Source organism: Astyanax mexicanus, chromosome 22 (assembly GCF_023375975.1).
Source record: "Astyanax mexicanus isolate ESR-SI-001 chromosome 22, AstMex3_surface, whole genome shotgun sequence".
Lineage (NCBI taxonomy): Eukaryota > Metazoa > Chordata > Actinopteri > Characiformes > Acestrorhamphidae > Astyanax > Astyanax mexicanus.
The window spans coordinates 29,736,782-29,755,266 of record NC_064429.1 but is presented as its reverse complement, the minus strand read 5'-3'; the positions used below and the strand labels follow the sequence as shown (position 1 = coordinate 29,755,266).

The following is an 18,485-nucleotide window of genomic DNA, read 5'->3' as shown; positions in this document are numbered from 1 at the left end:
GTGTGGTCAGATGAAAGGAAACCTACATAAAAGCCTGATTTGAATCTCAGAGTACTCAATTAGCCCAATAAGCAGCTAGTACAGCCCCAGTGCAACACTGAACAAAAGCAGGGAATTAATAAAGCCTTAAAATAGCTCAGAGCTGAGCTCAGAACAGGTGGAGGACTTCACTTCCCACAATGCAAATGAGCTGGCTGTTTACATATGGTTCATTATGCAGCGTTAGTTAGAGGAGTCTGTAGATACTGTATGTACAAGTACATTTAGACAAACAGACAAATGTGGTAATCATAACTGCAGCTTTAGCCTGTGATAAACAGGTAAATTGAATGTTATTACTGTATACAGCTCTGGAAAAAAAATAAAAGAGCACTTAAAAATGATGAGTTTCTTTGATTTTATCAAATTGAAAACCTCTGGAATATAATCAAGAGGAAGATGGATGATCACAAGCCATCAAACCAAGCTGAACTGCTTGATTTTTTGCACCAGGAGTGAGTAGCATAAAGTTACCCAAAAGCAGTGTGTAAGACTGGTGGAGGAGAACAAGCCAAGATGTGTGAAACTGTGATTAAAAACCAGGGTTATTCCACTAAATATTGAACTCTTAGAACTTGTTTTCTTTGCATTATTTGAGGTCTGACAGCTCTGGGAACTTTTTGGTTATTTCAGCTATTTATCATTGTATGCAAATAAATGATTTTAATGACAATATTTTTATTTGGGAGAAATGTTGAAATGTCTGTAGTTTATAGAATAAAACAATAATGTTCATTTTACTCAAACTTATACCTATAAATAGCAAAATCAGAGAAACTGATTCAGAATCTAAAGTGGTCTCTTAATTATTACATACAGAGCTGTGTGTAGGTAATTGAATGGGGTGATTTAATTTAACAATTTATTATTATTATTATTATTATGACACTTCCCTCCAGGTGCAGCTACAGTACAGTGTATGATATTAGATCTTCCTTGCATTATGATAGTGGATCAGTGAGTATATAGAGATCAGTCTGGGTTTGCCTGACTGTGCTGGTGGTGAACTCCGCCGGCACAGCTGGGGAGACACACAGTGAAAGTAGGGCAGCTGTGTGACGACTGCGAGCCGCCGCTGGGGAAAAGCACGGCCTGGCACTCTGACACAATTGGCCGGCTTTTTGTCGTTTAAGGCAGAATCATCCTCTGGCATTCATCACGCCAACACACACACACCCGCTTTGTGTTTTTATCTTCCCCAGCAGAGCACAAACAATCAGCTATACAGCCCTGCGCCAATCTAGAAAACACTTACAGTCTAAAAACACTTACAGTGCAGAACACACTAACATACTGCTGCCATTACTGTCTGTCTCTCTCCCTCTGACACACACACACAGTATCTCACTTAATCACACACCCAGATAACAGGGTATACACTTACTAGAGGATGACACCTCTTTTCCTTCACATATACAGATATTACAATAAAGCAATGTACAGGGGTTGGACAATGCAACTAAAAAACCTGGTTTTAGACCACAATAATTTACAGTTCTGGTGGAAACAGGAGAGTTGAGGGGCACATTGGGCAGCCGTGGTTTTATGTTTTTTTGGATACAATCCGGGTTAGCACCCAAACATCCCTTTCAGACAGCTTCCTCTTACAGCGTCCACAGTTAATCCTGTTGGATGTGGTTGGTCCTTCTTGGTGGTATGCTGACATTACCCTGGATACCGTGGCTCTTGATGCATAACAAAGACTTGCTGTCTTGGTCACAGATGCGCCAGCAAGACGTGCACCAACAATTTGTCCTCTTTTGAACTCTGGTATGTATCTCATAATGTTGTGTCCATTGCAATATTTTGAGCAAAACTGTGCTCTTACCCTGCTAATCGAACCTTTACACTCTGCTCTTACTGGTGCAATGTGCAATTAATGAAGATTGACCACCAGGCTGCTCCAGTTTAGCCATGAAACCTCCCACACTAAAATGACAGGTGTTTCAGTTTTATTGTCCAACCCCTGTATATTATATATTTAGATAGAAGAAGTGATTCGATTAACTTTAGAGACCTGGCTTGTATCTTAGTCACTCACTCGCTTACTCATATTTAGCAGGTTGAAGATTCTCCACAAGAGGGTGCTGCTATTCCTACTCATAAATATCATGGTGCTTTACATCAGTGATACTGTGAGTTCTATCTTACATCCTGTGCAAGACCCTGTGTCGCAATCGTACATTTCATAAACTATTATCTATGTTCACGCCTTGCGCCTCCTGTGTCATTTGAATAGCAACAGTACTAGTGAATACATCTGTGCTAATATCAATGGATGTTTCTGGTTTCAGGCAAATTGCTATCTTGTCATGAGAAAACACAGATGCACCACTGACTGAATACATCCTAGAGAGATGTCAACAGTAAGATGTTCATTGCTATCTTGGCAGTGAATTGTGGAGCACACAACAACAGCAAATGTCTGTTGGCAGCTAGGCAAACTTTAAACTTTTCGTTCATCAAGATTAAACAGAATAAACAAGCGTGAACAGGCGGGTCAGTTTCCTCTGCTGACACATCCAGGAAGCTGCGCCAATACAATAGCAATCCTCCAAAGTCAGAGCACACCTGGCTCTTAAAGGGAATGTCAGGTATGTGACATACTGATTGGTTTGTTGCACATACACCCATGATTAATTAGGGGAGTTAGACCATGTCCTTGGGTGGTTTGAGCCATGCAAGGTGTACTTTTCCCGTCGTTACGATAGCAAAGACACACTGACACGCATTAAATCAAGCTGCACAGCTGACAATTCACCAAAGGATCGCTTAAGTAGGGCCCTGTGTGTTCTTGCTCTGTAAGAAACCACCTAGTTTTTTTTTTTTTTTTACCATTTCTTATTTTGCGTTTGTGTTTAAAGAGGAAACCTCTTTACCTATCTGTCTAGAGACAGTTACAACACATAAGAAGTGATGTAACAACTGTAGTTGTTCATCAGCAAACCAGGGTCTGGCCTTGCTAACACTGATCTGATCCTAACACTGGATTTTAAGAGTAGCAAAGTGAACATTTTCTGAATTTTACTGCTATTTGATGATATTAATGAGCAAATAAAGCAACCTGCATGGCACCCAAGCAATAAAACTCCCAAGCTGGCTACTATTATTAAATAAAAAACACAAGCAATGAGTCAAAACCACTTTAGAAATGACTTTTAATGCAAATCTTCTAAGAAGTTGCACTTGTACTCTTGTTAAAATTCTACAAGAGCCTGAAAGGGTTAAAGCAAGCTCACACCATCGTGTTACGCAGTGACGGCAGCTTGCGTCTGTGGACCGGTTTGTGAAACAGTGTGGAAGAGTTACTTCCTGTAGACGGCATGTTATCACATCTATACGCGACTTTACCCACAATCCTACCACACGCACATTTACCAGAATACCAGCTAAAGACAGACCACCACTGACGTCTTAAACAACGGTAAAACATAGACGTGTTAACTCCTTAGGGTCCAGTTAGAGTCAAACATTAACCTTAAGACTTAACACCATATATCTCCATATATCCAGGATGATGATACTGGATAGATATAATTTGTCTCTAATAGATATTATTTAACAGGAAAAAAATGAGAACTGTGTGAATTTTTTTTGTTACAAACAGCCAAAGTTGTACCATAATGGCCCATTTGTCACTACAATAAAATCACCATATTTCAGGGTGTTTTTGCGATAAAGATATTAAACATTTAGTGATAACATATCATACGATATGTCTCACCCCTACTAGAATCAATCGGAATTCTGACAGTATTCTATGGACAATAATAACACAATATTAACAGGTGTGATTTAATATCACTTTAAAATTCGGACGGACACACTCAATAGTGCTTAATAGTGGTTGTTGGAGGAGCCTGTTCTAAACTGCTTACCAAGAATCTATGTTACTAAAGTATACAAAAAAAAACTTCTAATTAATCAAATACCAGGAATTTTAGATTTATTAGTGTCATCCTTTACAAGCTGTGTAACATAGGCTTAAAGAAAATACACTAAAATAGAAATATTAAATATATATACAGTATACAGCTCTGGAAAAAATGAAGAGACCACTTCAGTTTCTGAATCAGTTTCTCTGATTTTGCTATTTATAGGTTTATGTTTGAGTAAAATGAACTTTGCTGTTTTATTTCATAAACTACAAACAACATTTCTCCCAAATTCCAAAATAAAAATATTGTAATTTAGAGCATTTATTTGCAGAAAATGAGAAATGGCTAAAATAAAAAAAAAAAGATGCAGAGCTTTCAGACCTCAAATAATGCAAAGAAAACAAGTTCATTTTCATAAAGTTTTAAGAGTTCAGAAATCAATATTTGGTGGAATATCCCTGGATTTTCATCACAGTTTTTATGCATCTTGGCATCATGTTCTCCTCCACTAGTCTTACACACTGCTTTTGGATAACGTTTGCCACTCCTGGTGATTATATTCCAGAGGTTTTCAATTTGGTAAAATTAAAGAAACTCATAATTTTTTTAATTGTCTCTTATTTATATATATATGTATATATAAGAGTGAGACAAAGTATTGATACTGCAATATATCATATTGTTTTTATTTGTGATAATTTATCTATACAAGCCAAAAAAAAAATATATATATATATATATGCCCTATCCCGGGATATTAATAATATTAATGTGATTCTGTAATATTTGATGTATCACAAGCTAAAATATGGTGACTTTGCTTAGTTACCACAGTGAATATATATAGAGTAGAGATTAAAAATTGGTGATTACCCAAAGAAATAAGATGATAAAGAGATGTTAGCATGATTAAAAACCTAAATAAATCTGTATCAGTAAATCTGACGTTTTCACTGAAGTTTTGCACATATGGCTGAAAGGGTTAACTCCCGTCTTCAGCAAAGAATGTAAAAGAATTTACACAGTGGTGAGTAAATTCCGTCAGGGTGGGGTTAAGTACGCTCTCCAGCCCTTCTGAAGCTCTGCTCTCTATCTGAAAGTGATCTGAGTTCAGGGAGGAGCAGAGCTCCGTGTGTAGATCTGTGTGTAGATGTGTGATAAATGTGGGTTAAAGCAGAAGTGAGTTATGTTTACACTGTCGAGTCCAGCCTGAGATTCAGTCACGCAAAAAATCCAGTGATGACATCATGAGGATGTTGAGTGGTCTTCACGAGTGTGTGACGGGATGTAAAGGGCATAGGGGGTTACACTGTAGATTAGTACGTCTGTCCAGTCACACAAGGCCAGGCTATGATTTGTGGACCTTTAGACGGCAAGCTAAGCTAACATTCTGAAATGCTAACAAAAATGTAGGCTGCTCAACTAACATTTAACTAACATTCAACTAACATTTAACTAACATTCATCTGAATCTATTAATTGCATCTGAACTCTAAGGTGAAAGTAAATAACCCCCTATAAAGTGTAAACCTACACCCAACCCTAACCCAAACTCTAGTTTTAAAGGTATTAAGGCAGGATTTAGGGTCAGATTTTAAGTTTAGGTTTAAGGTTGGAATAGGTTTAAGGTTTGGTCAGACTTAAGGTTTAGGTTAAGGTTTGGGTTAGGTTTAAGGTTAGGGTCAGATTTAGGGTTTGGGTTAGGTTTCAGGTTTAGGGTTATATTTAAGGTTTAGGATAAGGTTTGGGTTAGGTTTCAGGTTTAGGTTTAAGGTTTAGGGTTAGATTTAAGGTTTAGGATAAGGTTTGGGTTACGTTTCAGGTTTAGAGTTAGGTTTAAGGTTTAGGGTTAGATTTAAGGTTTAGGGTTAGATTTAAGGATAATGGTTGAGTTTGGGTCAGATTTAAGGTTTAGGTTGATGTTTGGGTAAGTTTTAAGGCTTAATTAAGGGTTGGTGTCAGATTTAAGGTTTAGGTTAAAGTTTTGGTTAGGTTTAGGGTCAGATTCAGATTTAAGGTTTAGGGTCAGATTTTGGGGTTAGGTTTAAGGTTTAGGGTCAGATTTAAGATTTAGGGTTAGATTTAGGGATAAGGGTTGAGTTTTGGTCAGATTTAAGGTAAGGTTAAGGTTAGATTCAGATTTAAGGTTTAATTAAGGGTTGGGGTCAGATTTAAGGTTTAGGTTAAGGTACAGATTTCAGGCTAGGGACGGATTGAAGGTTTAGGTTAAGGTTTGGGTTAGTTTTAGGGTTTAGGCTAAGTTTTGGGTTAGGTTTTAGGTTTAGGATTAGGTTTAAGGGTGTAGATTTAAGGTTTAAGTTAAGAGTTGGGTTTGGGTTTAGAGTCTTTATTATATTCTAGAGGTTTTAAATTTGGTAAATTAAAAAAACTCATCATTTTTAAATGTTCTCTTGTTTTGTGTTGTTTTGTTTTAGAGTTATACATTCACTATAAAGGCCTCTCTGATTGCTTTGGCTTTGTGCTGTTCCAGTAACTAGATCAGAGAAAGATAACTGGGAAAGAAGTTAATTGGCTGAAATAATTGCTTACACACTGCTCGGATGCTACGTGAACCGTACAAATCCACTATCTCCCCACTGATTAATGGGCGGGACTCTTACTGTTGGCTTGTTTTGAGGCCGAGAGCTTGATGATAAAGAGCAAGGCCGTGTAGAAGCCTGAGCTGCTAATGGCGCTGATCCATCTACTGGCACTTCCATAATGTGAACACGTTAAAGTGATTTCCTTTAAAGCTCAGGCTAATGGCATCTTCGATCTTACGAGTCTGAGACATTGGGGAGACATTGGGGAGACATCAGGAAGACTCTGGTTGTTGGTGTTGGATTTCTGGTGCAGTTAGAATCTACAGCCACAGATTTCAGATCTGTACCAGGATGGAAATCAATCAATGGTTGTGTGTTCAGATCCAATCAATAGCACCAGAGTCTACAGAGCCAGATTTCAACTACTTCCCATTACAGTGTGTGTGATCCAGACTACACTAAAAAAAAAAAAAAAAGATGAGTAAAATTTACTTTAAAAAAAAGTTTTGCAACTTTCTGCATTTGTTTTTTTTAGGTAAATTTAATTTCAGATATTCATCAATCAGTAATTTCAACTTGGTTTCAATACCTTAATTTTACATAGAATTAATAAGTGAACATTGAGGTCCACTAATTTCTGAGATTGGTGGACATCTTACCTCTGAGAACCTAAAATGCTCTTTTTATACTCAATTATTTGAGTTATGCCCAATTATTTCAGCTGTTTTCTTATTAGTATAACTTATGTTATTATATAACATTATGACCAATGTTTTTGATGTTTTTTGCTGCCATCTAGTCCCAGAAATGGTCAAATGTTTTATTTTAATTGTATTTACAATCTGTGATGTGTGTTCTGTGTTATATTGTGAGATAAATATAGGTACATGAGATTTTTAAAACATTGCATTCTGTGTTTAATTGCATTCATTTACAGTCAGCACACCTACAGAACTCTGTACAAAATCATTTTCTAGGTCCTGTAAGACATTGCAGGCCCAAATCTATGTGCTTCTAATATTATTAGTGCAGACCTTACATAAACTAATTGGCCATTTATCATGCTCATCAACACAGCACCTACCGCCTACGCCTTCAAACCACTGTCACTGAGCTCCATGCGTCACCGTTATTCATCTCGCTGCTTCCAAATCCTTATTTCAAAAGGTCTGGGCCAGCTTTGTTTTGTTGCCAGATTTGTCGAAATGCAGCATGTGGCAGCGGTTTTACATGAAACAGCTCGAGCAAAAACCAGACAGGAAGGAAAGGTTGCTCAAGACCTAAGCAGGCACTTACGAAAAAAGCTAAAGCCAGACTCTGCAAGTCAAATGAGCTCCTTAATCATAAGTCTTACATCTTAAAACTCTAAAGCTCCTTTAAACTCTTTTAAACCCCACCTTAGTATTACTATTTATAGACTTTCATCCAAATAGAAATTGTAGATTAGATTAGTTAAAGATCTGCCATTTTGGTCATTTTGTTTGAGAACCTCATCAGTACACAGCAGGATTAGCCAGTAGACTTCGTCTGATGGAGGGATCTATGGCAGGTCATGGTGGATTCTGTGGCAGCAACAGGTTATTTGCAAAAAAGTGACAAAGCCCTTAAATGGCTCATTCTGAAAGGTAAGAAAAAGGAGGCTCTGAGTGGGACAGCAGTCTAAAGCGCTGCTACTATGATCAGGAGACCGCCGGTTCGAATCCTGTTCATGTAGCTTGCCATCAGCTACCAAAGCCCTGAGAGAGCCCAATTGGCCTTGCTTTCTCTCTCTGGGTGCGTTGATGGCGCTCTTTCCCCACATCACTCCAAAAGGTGATGTAGATCAGCAAAGCGTCTGTGAGCTAATGTATCAGAAGCCACATATATACATTCAAACTAAGATCTTTGAGTTAATCCAACGTATAATAACTGAGTTTAGTCTGTTGCCATTGGCAGCTTCTTTTCCATTGGCTTCTGTCACAGTCTATTTGCATACTGGGTGTGTCCAACAGTTTCTGACTCACCATCAGTGTGTAGTGATTCCCCCTGGGCTACCTTAGAAATTAATCATCCTCCTCTTTAGTTGTAATGACTTGATGTTTTAATTTATACTAATTCAAGTTTTTTTTTTTTTTTAACTTTATTTATTCATTTATTTTCTTTCAAGTGCAGTAGTATAAAACATATGCGTACAAAATAATACAGGTATAATATAGGTATAATGTCTTACTCGACAGTCCATGGATTACAAAACAAAACAAACAAACAAACAAACAAAAAACAAAAAGTGTATGCTAACAGAAAAAATGTAAAAAAAACTGGACACCATTTTGTCAAAAAAAATTCTGTTTTTAGTTGTAGGTTTGCAGTTATTTCTTCCATTAAATACAACTCCTTAACCCTTTCCTTCCATTGTTGTATTGAGGGGGCTGTGGCTTTAGCCAGGAGATTGTAATCAATTTCTTAGCGATCAAAAGAAGAATTCTTGCTATTAATATCTGGTTTCTATCTGTTACTTCCTCTGGAATAATTCCTAAAATAAAGCATGATGGTTCTAATGGCAGTTCTATCTTTAAGCATTTGTTTATTTCATTTTGTATTTTTTTCCAATATTCTGATAATTTTGGGCAATCCCAAAATATGTGTGTATGGTCTCCTACCAAACCACAGCCCCTCCAACATTTATCTGATGTATCTCCCAACCTTGATGAAATGAGGGGAGTCCTAAAATATCTCATCTTAACTTTCCATTCAAATTCCTTCCAAACTTGACTATGGGTGATTTTATGTCCCTTACTACATGATAATTTCCAGTTTTCATCTGAAATTGTAATGTTCATCTCCAATTCAACTCCATTTTGTTTTAATATCTGTACTATTACCCATTGATTCATTTTGTAATATCTTATATATATGTGATATAAATTGCTTTTTAATTGTTCCGTCTATTGTTAACATGAAGAAGCGTTCTAAATTGGATATTGAACTACAAAGTTTACCCCATTCTTTATGTGTCTGTAAATAGTGTCTCAATTGTAGGTATCTAAAGAAATCGTTGAAAGATTATATCTTTGCTTAAGCTGTTCAAAGGACATGCGGTCTCCTTCATCAAATAATTGGCCCAATACATTTAAACCTTTTTCTTCCCATTTTTTAAATCCTGCATCTAGTTTAGATGGAGGGAAGTCAGTATTATGTGTAATTTTCATTATTTTAGATATTGATAAGGGGAGTTTAATTTTTTTTCTGACATTACACCATATTTTTAAAGTATTTTTTACCCATTGATTACTTAATTTTTTCTCCAGGTGTCAGAGTTCAAAAATGGGGTTGTATCTAGAAATATATATTGGGTTGTCATTCTGTTCCATTTCAACCCATATAGCCTCCTTATCTTGAGTTACCCAGGAAACCATTGATCTCAGGTGTGCTGCCCAGTAATATTTTTTCAAATTGGGCAATTCTAGGCCTCCATTTTCTTTTGTGCATAGAATTCTTGTAAATTTAATTCTAGGTTTTTTATTTTGCCATATAAAGTTAGATAGCCATTTATTAATTATTTTGAAAGTAGATGCGGGGACCTCTAGGGGCAGAGACTGGAACAAAAACAGCAGTCTTGGAAGTATATTCATTCGTATTGTTTCTACACGCCCTATTAAAGATAGGGGTAACACTTCCCATCTTACAAGGTCAGCTTTTATTTCATCCATTAGTTTTCCATAATTGGCCTTAAATAGTTGGTATAAATCAGAAGTTATAATTATACCTAGGTATCTAAACTCTTTATTTGTCCAATTAAATTTAAATCTTCCTAATTGTGCTGGGCGATGCCCCACCAACATCATTGCCACGGATTTTGATTGGTTAATCTGATAGCCTGAATATTCTCCATATTCTTGTAAATTTGTCATTAATGCGGGGACAGAAGATAATGGATCACTAATATATGTCAGAACATCGTCTGCATAAAGTGAAATCTTGTGTTCTATTTGTCCTTCGTCTTTTATACCTTTGATACGATCATTCTGTCTTATTAATGCAGCAAGAGGTTCGATATTTAAAGCAAAAAGGAGAGGACTAAGACAGTCTCCCTGTCGGACTCCTCTTTCAAGATAGAAAAAGTCTGAACAGCATCCATTTACCCGTGCACATGACTTTGGACTTGTATATATCACCCTTATCCAGTCTATAAACACTGCATGGAATCCCATGGTGGCTAATGTTTTATATAAAAAATCCCATTTTACAGTATCAAATGCCTTTTGTGCATCAAAGCTAATTATCATAGAATTTTGTGATTTTTTCTTGGCACATGTAATGACATTTAAAGTTCTTCTTATATTATTAGCTCCTTGTCTGCCAGGAATGAAGCCTGTCTGGTCCGGGTTCATTAATTTTACTATAATATTTTGCATCCTTTTGGCTAGAATAAATGTTAGTAGTTTTTGATCATTACACAACAGACTGATGGGCCTATATCCCTCACATAATTGTGGGTCTTTCCCTTCTTTATGGAGAACTGATATTATAGCTTCTGACCATGTACGTGGTGGGTCTCTTTTGGTAAGGGTATAGTTAAATACATCGGTTAATACTGGAGCTAACTCGACTATGAAGCATTTGTAAAACTCTCCAGGGAACCCATCTGTTCCTGGAGATTTGTTGTTTTTTAATTTGTTTATTGCATCACGTACTTCGGTTTCTGTAATGTCTGATATCATTTGTGTTGCTTCGTATTCTGATAAGGAGGGTAAATTTAAATTAGTAAGAAAGGCTGCACAATCATAATTTACTGTTTTAGGTTCCTCGTAAAGATTTTTATAGAATGATGCAAAAGCATCTGCTATGTCCTTTAGATTAGATACTATTCTGTTAAGTATGGGGTGTAAAATTTTAGGGACCACTCGGCTAGCTTGAGGTTTACGAATCTGAAAGGCTAATAAGCGGCTTGCTCTGTTTCCCCTCTCATAATATCTCTGTTTAGAAAATCGCAAAGCTCCCTCTGCTTTATATGTAAGAAGTTTATCTAAGATTTTCCTCTTTTCTTGTAGTTCTAACAGGATGCATCTTGCTCCTGTAGCTTTGTGGTCAATTTCTAATTGTTTTATTTTCTTTTCTAGTTTAATTTGCTCTGCTAGTCGAGTTTTTTTTTTAGCCTTGATGCAATCTGAATCATTTTCCCCCTTATAACAGTTTTAGCACCTTCCCACAAAATTGATGGCGTTACCTCTCCATTATCATTTATTTTAAAATATTCCTTCAGGTTCTGTTTTAGGTCTTGCACAACTGTTGTATTAGTCAGTAAAGAGACATTTAGTCTCCCGTATCTAAAAAAAAATTCTTTACCTAAATCAATTTTCAGCACAACAGGAGCATGATCACTCAATGTTATTGGTTCTATATGACAATCTATTACTTTATACATATCTTTTTGTGAGAGACAAAAGAAGTCAATCCTTGAATAGCTATTATGGACATTAGAAATTTTTTTTATAAACCTCCATGGGTCCCCTAATCCTAATTCTGATATCATACCATTTAGTGTTTTAGTTTTTCTTGTTTGTGCTCCAACCCCTGCTGGTATTCTATCTAATATATCATTCTGTACAGCATTAAAATCGCCCCCAATTATTGTCATGCCCTTAGCATTATTAGCAACAAGGTTTGCAATTTCCTTGAAAAAATTTGGGTCATATTCATTTGGGGCATACAGATTCAAAATGGATATTTCTGTTCCCTGTACTGTACCCACAACCAAGACAAATCTCCCCATTTTATCCTCAACAACCTTTTCTAAGGAAAAGGAGAATGTTCTATTAATTAAAATTGCTACTCCCCTTTTTTTCCAAATGAGGCACTATATACTTGGCCTACCCATTCCCTTAATTTCATATGTTCTTCTCTCGATAAATGGGTTTCCTGAAGTAAGGCAATTGAGCATTGCATTTTCTTTAACTGACTGTATATCTTTTTTCCTTTTGATAGGATGATTTAATCCATGGACATTATAGGTTGTAATTATAAAATTATTCATATAATCATGATAAAGGTGTCTATATTATTTTATATCTCTGTTCTCCACCTGGAGACATTACACCTGTTAAATATTTGTACCACAACATACAACTGCACATCTCTTATAATCAAAAAAACAAACATAGAACAGTAACTAACTTCCAAATACCCAACTGGTTGAACAAACAACAGAGGACAGAGAGTTGAGACTAAATCTCTCTGGGGTGGCACAAAGTGCTACCGCAACTAGCTTACAGCAAAGTTGCTGTGATTACAGTTGCCTATAAACTAAAGCAAAATAAGACACAAAACTGTCTATATTCGCTAAAAGAAAGCCTTGTTGATTTTTTTTCTTTTGTTTTTCCTTCTTGTTAAGGATTAATTAACTCTTAGTCATACTATCTAAACAGGTAGACCAACAAATCTGATCTATTAACAGATTATCTGTCATTATTCTATTTTCTGCTCATTTTTCACTTCCCGTCCGCGGGTGACATGGTGAACGCGGAGCCGCGCAGCAGTTCTCGTTGGAGGTTCTCTCGCTGGTCTATCCGTACATGAATTCCCAGCTCCTTCAGAATAGGTGCTGCATCTGTTAAGGTTGCAAAAGTCCTCACGCCGGATTCCAAGTGGATTTTTAGCTGAGCAGGAAATGGTGATTGGGCTTTCACTTTCTTTTCCTTGAGCTGTTTTATTACTTCCCAAACCTGCTTGCGTTTCTTTTGAATGTCCGTTGTGTAGTCCTGATCAAAGAATATCTGCTGCCCATGAAACGTTACCCCTCGCTGTTTCCAAGCTTTCTGAAGGACTGATTCTTTAACTCTGTAGTCAGAGAACCTGATGATGATGGATCTCGGCGGAGCAGTCTCCTGTGGTTTCTTAGTTAGCGAGCGGTGTGCTCTCTCCACGCACAACTCCATATCATCTGGTAATTCAAGCGAGGTACGCAGCATGTCGGATATGAAATTTATCATATCATTCCTTTCCTCACCCTCAGGTACTCCGTATATGCGCAGGTTGTTCCGTCTTGCCCTCGATTCGAGGTCCTCACACTTAGCAGAAAGCTTCGCCTCTCTGTGGAGCAAATATCGGATGGTTCTCTTGTGTCGGAGTGCCCCGTCCTCAATATCACTCACTATTTGTTCAATGTCCATTGCCCGTTGTTCCAGTTTTGTTGTACGCTCCAGTACATCTCGGAGTGTGGACTCTACCCTAGAAAGGGTGGATTTTGTGTCTTGAGAGGCTACGGCGTGTTCCTTTCGTAGGTTGCGTAGCTCTGTTAGCACCGCCGCCATGCTTTCTCCCGTACCTGTATCGTCTGTGTGTGGAGGACCGTCAGTTTGATCGCGTTTATCTTCTTTTTTGGTCAATTTCCCTTTTTTTTCTGGGTCTCTTTTCGTCCCGGGCATTGTAAGCTTCTTATTAGGTCTCCTGTTTTGATTATTTTAGAATTTTGTTCTGATTTGGTTAGTTTTTAAGGGTTTCTTTCCCGCAGCTACGAATTCCAGCCGCTGCTCCTGGCATGACGTCACCAGAAGTCCCTAATTCAAGTTTTTAATCTCCATTACTTAAAAAAATTGAGCAAACCAGCTGCCTTAAAAAAGTTAAGTAAACTCAACTTGTCCGGTCTTACAGTATAACAAAAATAAAAAGTTAAATCAACTTGCTCTTTAGTTGTAATAACTTGGTGTTTTAAGTTATGCTAACTTAAGTTTCCATTACCCATTACTTAACTTTTTTAAGGCAACCGGTTTCCTCAATCTTACAGGGTAGGGGGAGTCCTAATGAGTGGGTTGGGTAATTGGCTTTGTCAATTGGGGAGAAAATTAGATAAAAAAAAATAGAAATAAAATTAGATAAAAAAACTAGCAATAAAAGAGCTGGTGAGATCTCTTTATGTGAGATTGATTCAGTGCACAAAGAACTTCATGAACATGTTCTGTAGGTCCCATAGACCCATTCTTGACTTCTAACTTGTTCAAAATGCAACATTGCATCATAGAAGGCTATTATTACCCACAGTAATGATCTTAAAAGTCCTTTGAACTCATAAAACCAGCTTACTTTTACTATTTCTAGACTTTTGCCCGAACAGAAATAGCCATCCAAAGCTCTGTTGTAGCAATAATTGAAGTCCAGGCTGTATGATTAACACCAGATCTTCTCCCACCAGAGTCAACTCCCACCAACATACTGACCAAACGTGTCATTAGGCTCAGGCCAGGATGTGGAGTGTGCTGCCAGATACATTCCTGGTAGTAATCAGAGGGATGTGGTATGCAGCTCTGGTTAAAGTACTTCATTTCTAACGTACAGTTCAGTAAAATCAAATCAAATTAAATCAAAAACATCTTGGATCCAATGGTAATTACCAGTGATAATAGCATAATAATGTAAATTGATCATGAAGTGTTACAGCAGCAACTTGGGAACACCCATATCTGTATCTGTCAAGTTATGAGGTGTTATCTTGTCAGTGCACATGAATTATAGTTTTGAGTTTGAGGTCTAACAACGGGTGCCAGATAACAGGACATAACGTTCCATCTCCAAAGACGCAAAAGCATTTAAAGGGGACTTATTTTTGTAAGTGCGACTTTCCCTATATAAAAAAACAGGGGTTGGACAATGAAACTGAAACACCTGTCATTTTAGTGTGGGAGGTTTCATGGCTAAATTGGAGCAGCCTGGTGGTCAATCTTCATCAATTGCACATTATTGCACCAGTAAGAGCAGAGTGTGAAGGTTCAATTAGCAGGGTAAGAACACATTTTTACTCAAAATATTGCAATACATACAACATTATGGGTGACATACCAGAGTAAAAAAGAGGACAAATTGTTGGTGCACGTCTTGCTGGCGCATCTGTGATCAAGACAGCAAGTCTTTGTGATGTATCAAGAGCCACGGTATCCAGGGTAATGTCAGCATACCACCAAGAAGGACCAAGCACATCCAACAGGATTAACTGTGGACGCTGTAAGAGGAAGCTGTCTGAAAGGGATGTTCGGGTGCTAACCCGGATTGTATCCAATAAAAAACATAAAACCACAGTTGAACCCAAATCACGGCAGAATTTAATGTGCACCTCAACTCTCCTGTTTCCACCAGAACTGTCAGTCAAGATAATTAATTATTGTGGTCTAAAACCAGGTGTTTCAGTTTTTAATTGTCCAACCCCTGTGTGTGTTCTCCGTTGATCAGTTGAAAGAGTTGTGGTGGTGTTGAAGTGTTAGGAATCATATGCTTCTACAGTACACAGTAGGGTTAGCCAGCAGACTTTTTCTGAGGGAGGGATCTGTACCTATTGTCTGTGGCAATCAGATTACGGAAGATTAGGGAATTGTAATTACTTTCAAATAATTAATTAATACTGTGTTTCTATCTCAGTTAAGCATGAACTAGCTTGTTTGTGAAGCAGTTGGCCATGGAATAGTATCTAGTAGTGTCTTCGAGGCAAGCTCTCGAAATAGCAGCAGTATGTATATGGTCGAGCATTGTCCTTTTAAAACAGCACACTGGAGTGAACGTTCAGAAGAACTGTGCTGAGAAAAGTGCCTGTAATGAATACCTAAGATGATCTGGCATTGTATTTGAATTTGCACTTTTCTGATTTCATTTTCTAGCAGGACTTGGCATACTGTCCACACTTCCAAAAGTACTAATTGGTCTTATATAATATTCTAGTTTTCTGAGACACTGATTTTTTGGGGGTTTTCATAATAATCAGAAATAAATGCTTAAAATAGATTACTCTGTGTGTAATACTATATAATATCTATATAATATATGAGTTTCACATTTTGAACTGAATTAGTACACTGGTAACACTGGTAAATTACTGAAGGGGTAGCTGTGGTTATGAGTCTTCTTTTTTAATCAAATCTGGCTCAAATAAAGCCAGATCTGATCCAGATATTACGACAAAAGTTAATGCAAGATGTAAACAAGCTCTAATTAGTAAGTTCTTCATTCGTTTTTGAGGACTCTGGAATTCCGATTGCGCCCTTTCTGGTTTAAAGGCCGTAAACAGCGATGAGGGCACGGCGTGTTTGTTTGTCGGAGCAGCTCGGGCCTCAGATCAACAATAGGAATGGAAAGATCTGTTGATGTGGCGTGGGTCAGATCTGATCTGTATGGCAGAGCTATGGCACGGAGCCCAGAAATCTCCCCCTCGCATTCCCTCCCACCGCCGCCGCCGTTCTTCACACAGCACGCAATCCAGTGGGATCCATGGCATTCTTACCAGCACAGCGCCTTCAGCTTCCATTCCTCCTCTATTCCTGTCTCAGTCCTCTATCTGTTTATCTGTCTCTCGTCTATCTGAGAGAGTACTGTTTCAAACTAATAGACTAATAATCTAAATCTAAAGTGTTAAATTAAATGTTCCTGTAAGTACAGTACAGGACAAAGCCAAAGGTTTGGACACACCTTCTCTTTTTTTTATGTATTTTCTTAATTTTCATGACTATTTCCATTGTAGATTCTCACTGAAGGCATCAAAACTATGAATGAACACATGTGGAGTTTTATGTACTTAACAAAAAAAAGAAGGCGTAGATTTGATTTATTCATGGCTGTGCGAACGTGCCAAATCAGATTTTTTCAAATCAGATTTAAGTCGCTTTCATATGTGCTCCTAAATCGGATACGTCTTTTGCTTTTAAGCATGCACTTCACTGTTGCTCTCTCATACCCACATTCTATCTCTTGGTGCAGCTATAGCTGCAAAAACAGCAAAAGCAAACAGCCTGGTCTTTTTTCACCTCCTCGACCTGAGCTTCAGTACTTCAGACCAGCTGTTTACTGTTTCTCCACTCCAGCAAAAGATGCTCCACATATGAGCTGCTAACAAACACATCCATTTCCCTTTCTAAAGCTACGAGTCGTCTCTTAAATATGAGTTTTTTTGTTGTTGGTGAAAAAGGCGAAGTTTAAACAGGTATCAATGTGCTCATGTGAGGCGTTTCAGGGACAGATTTGTTCACATAAGATATCAGATTTGAGCATTGGGGCTTGTGAACGTAGCCTAAGTGTATCAAACTCTACTACAGTTTCTTTTTGAGTTAGCAAAATGCACAGAATTGGCCCATTTAAAGGAGAACTCTGGTATAAAATGGACTTTTGTTGTAGTGAAACATGATAAAACAGCCTTGCCTTTGATAAGTAGCACACCTCCGTTCTACCACAGAGTTCAGAGATCCAGAAATTTTAACAGTTTGTTCAAACACCCTTCTGACTGGGTGACACGGGGCATAATTTACCCTGAAAAATCACTTTTTCCACCGTTATCCAGCTCAAAGTAGCTCCACACCTGTTTGCTAGAATCTGGAGAGCCCTGACATTTAAAACGAGGCAATAATAACCTAAAAAGTGCACAAGCAGCTTATTAAAAACCACTGTTTACATCCTATAATGGTAGCTTCAACTCCGGCTCCTGGCTCCCTAGACGTAGTCGGCTGCTACGCTATGCGGAGTCTACGTAGACTAGGAGTGATTGCGCCACTCGGAGATGAAGCTGGCGTTAATGGATGTAAACAGTGGTTTTTAATAAGCTTCTTGTGCACTTTTTAGGTTATTAATGCCTCGTTTTAAATGTCAGGGCTCTCCAGATTCTAGCAAACAGGTGTGGAGCTACTTTGAGCTGGATAACGGTGTAAAAAGTAATTTATAGGGGTAAATTATGCCCCGTGTCCAGTTCCCTCATGGTCAATTTATCTAACTGGAAATGAACTGGTGATTGTGTGGATCAGTACAGGTACAGTACTGTACAGTACAGTCAGTCTCAGTACTCCCAGTACTAACAGAGAAACACACAGCAGATCTGAAATCTTGGGAACAAAGTTGGCTTATCATGGCTTATCACTGTTATCACACTGAATCACATGAATAACACGCACAGCCTTGAGAAGCGCGGCGATGCGTCCGTGAGAAAACCCACTCTAAACAGTTCTGAGGTCAGGCCTTGGCTACAAGCGCGACCTTGTACTGTATTGTGGTACAGTCGGTTTTGGGCTGACGACTACAACAG

General features: G+C 37.8%; 1 protein-coding gene across 2 annotated transcripts in view; it reads right to left on the bottom strand.

Annotated features, from left to right (window-relative positions):
• The window catches only part of zgc:162952 (PKc_LIMK_like_unk domain-containing protein), a 49,558-nt gene that overhangs the window by 25,826 nt on the left and 5,247 nt on the right, over positions 1-18,485 (bottom strand). The gene's annotated exons all lie outside the window — the stretch shown is intronic.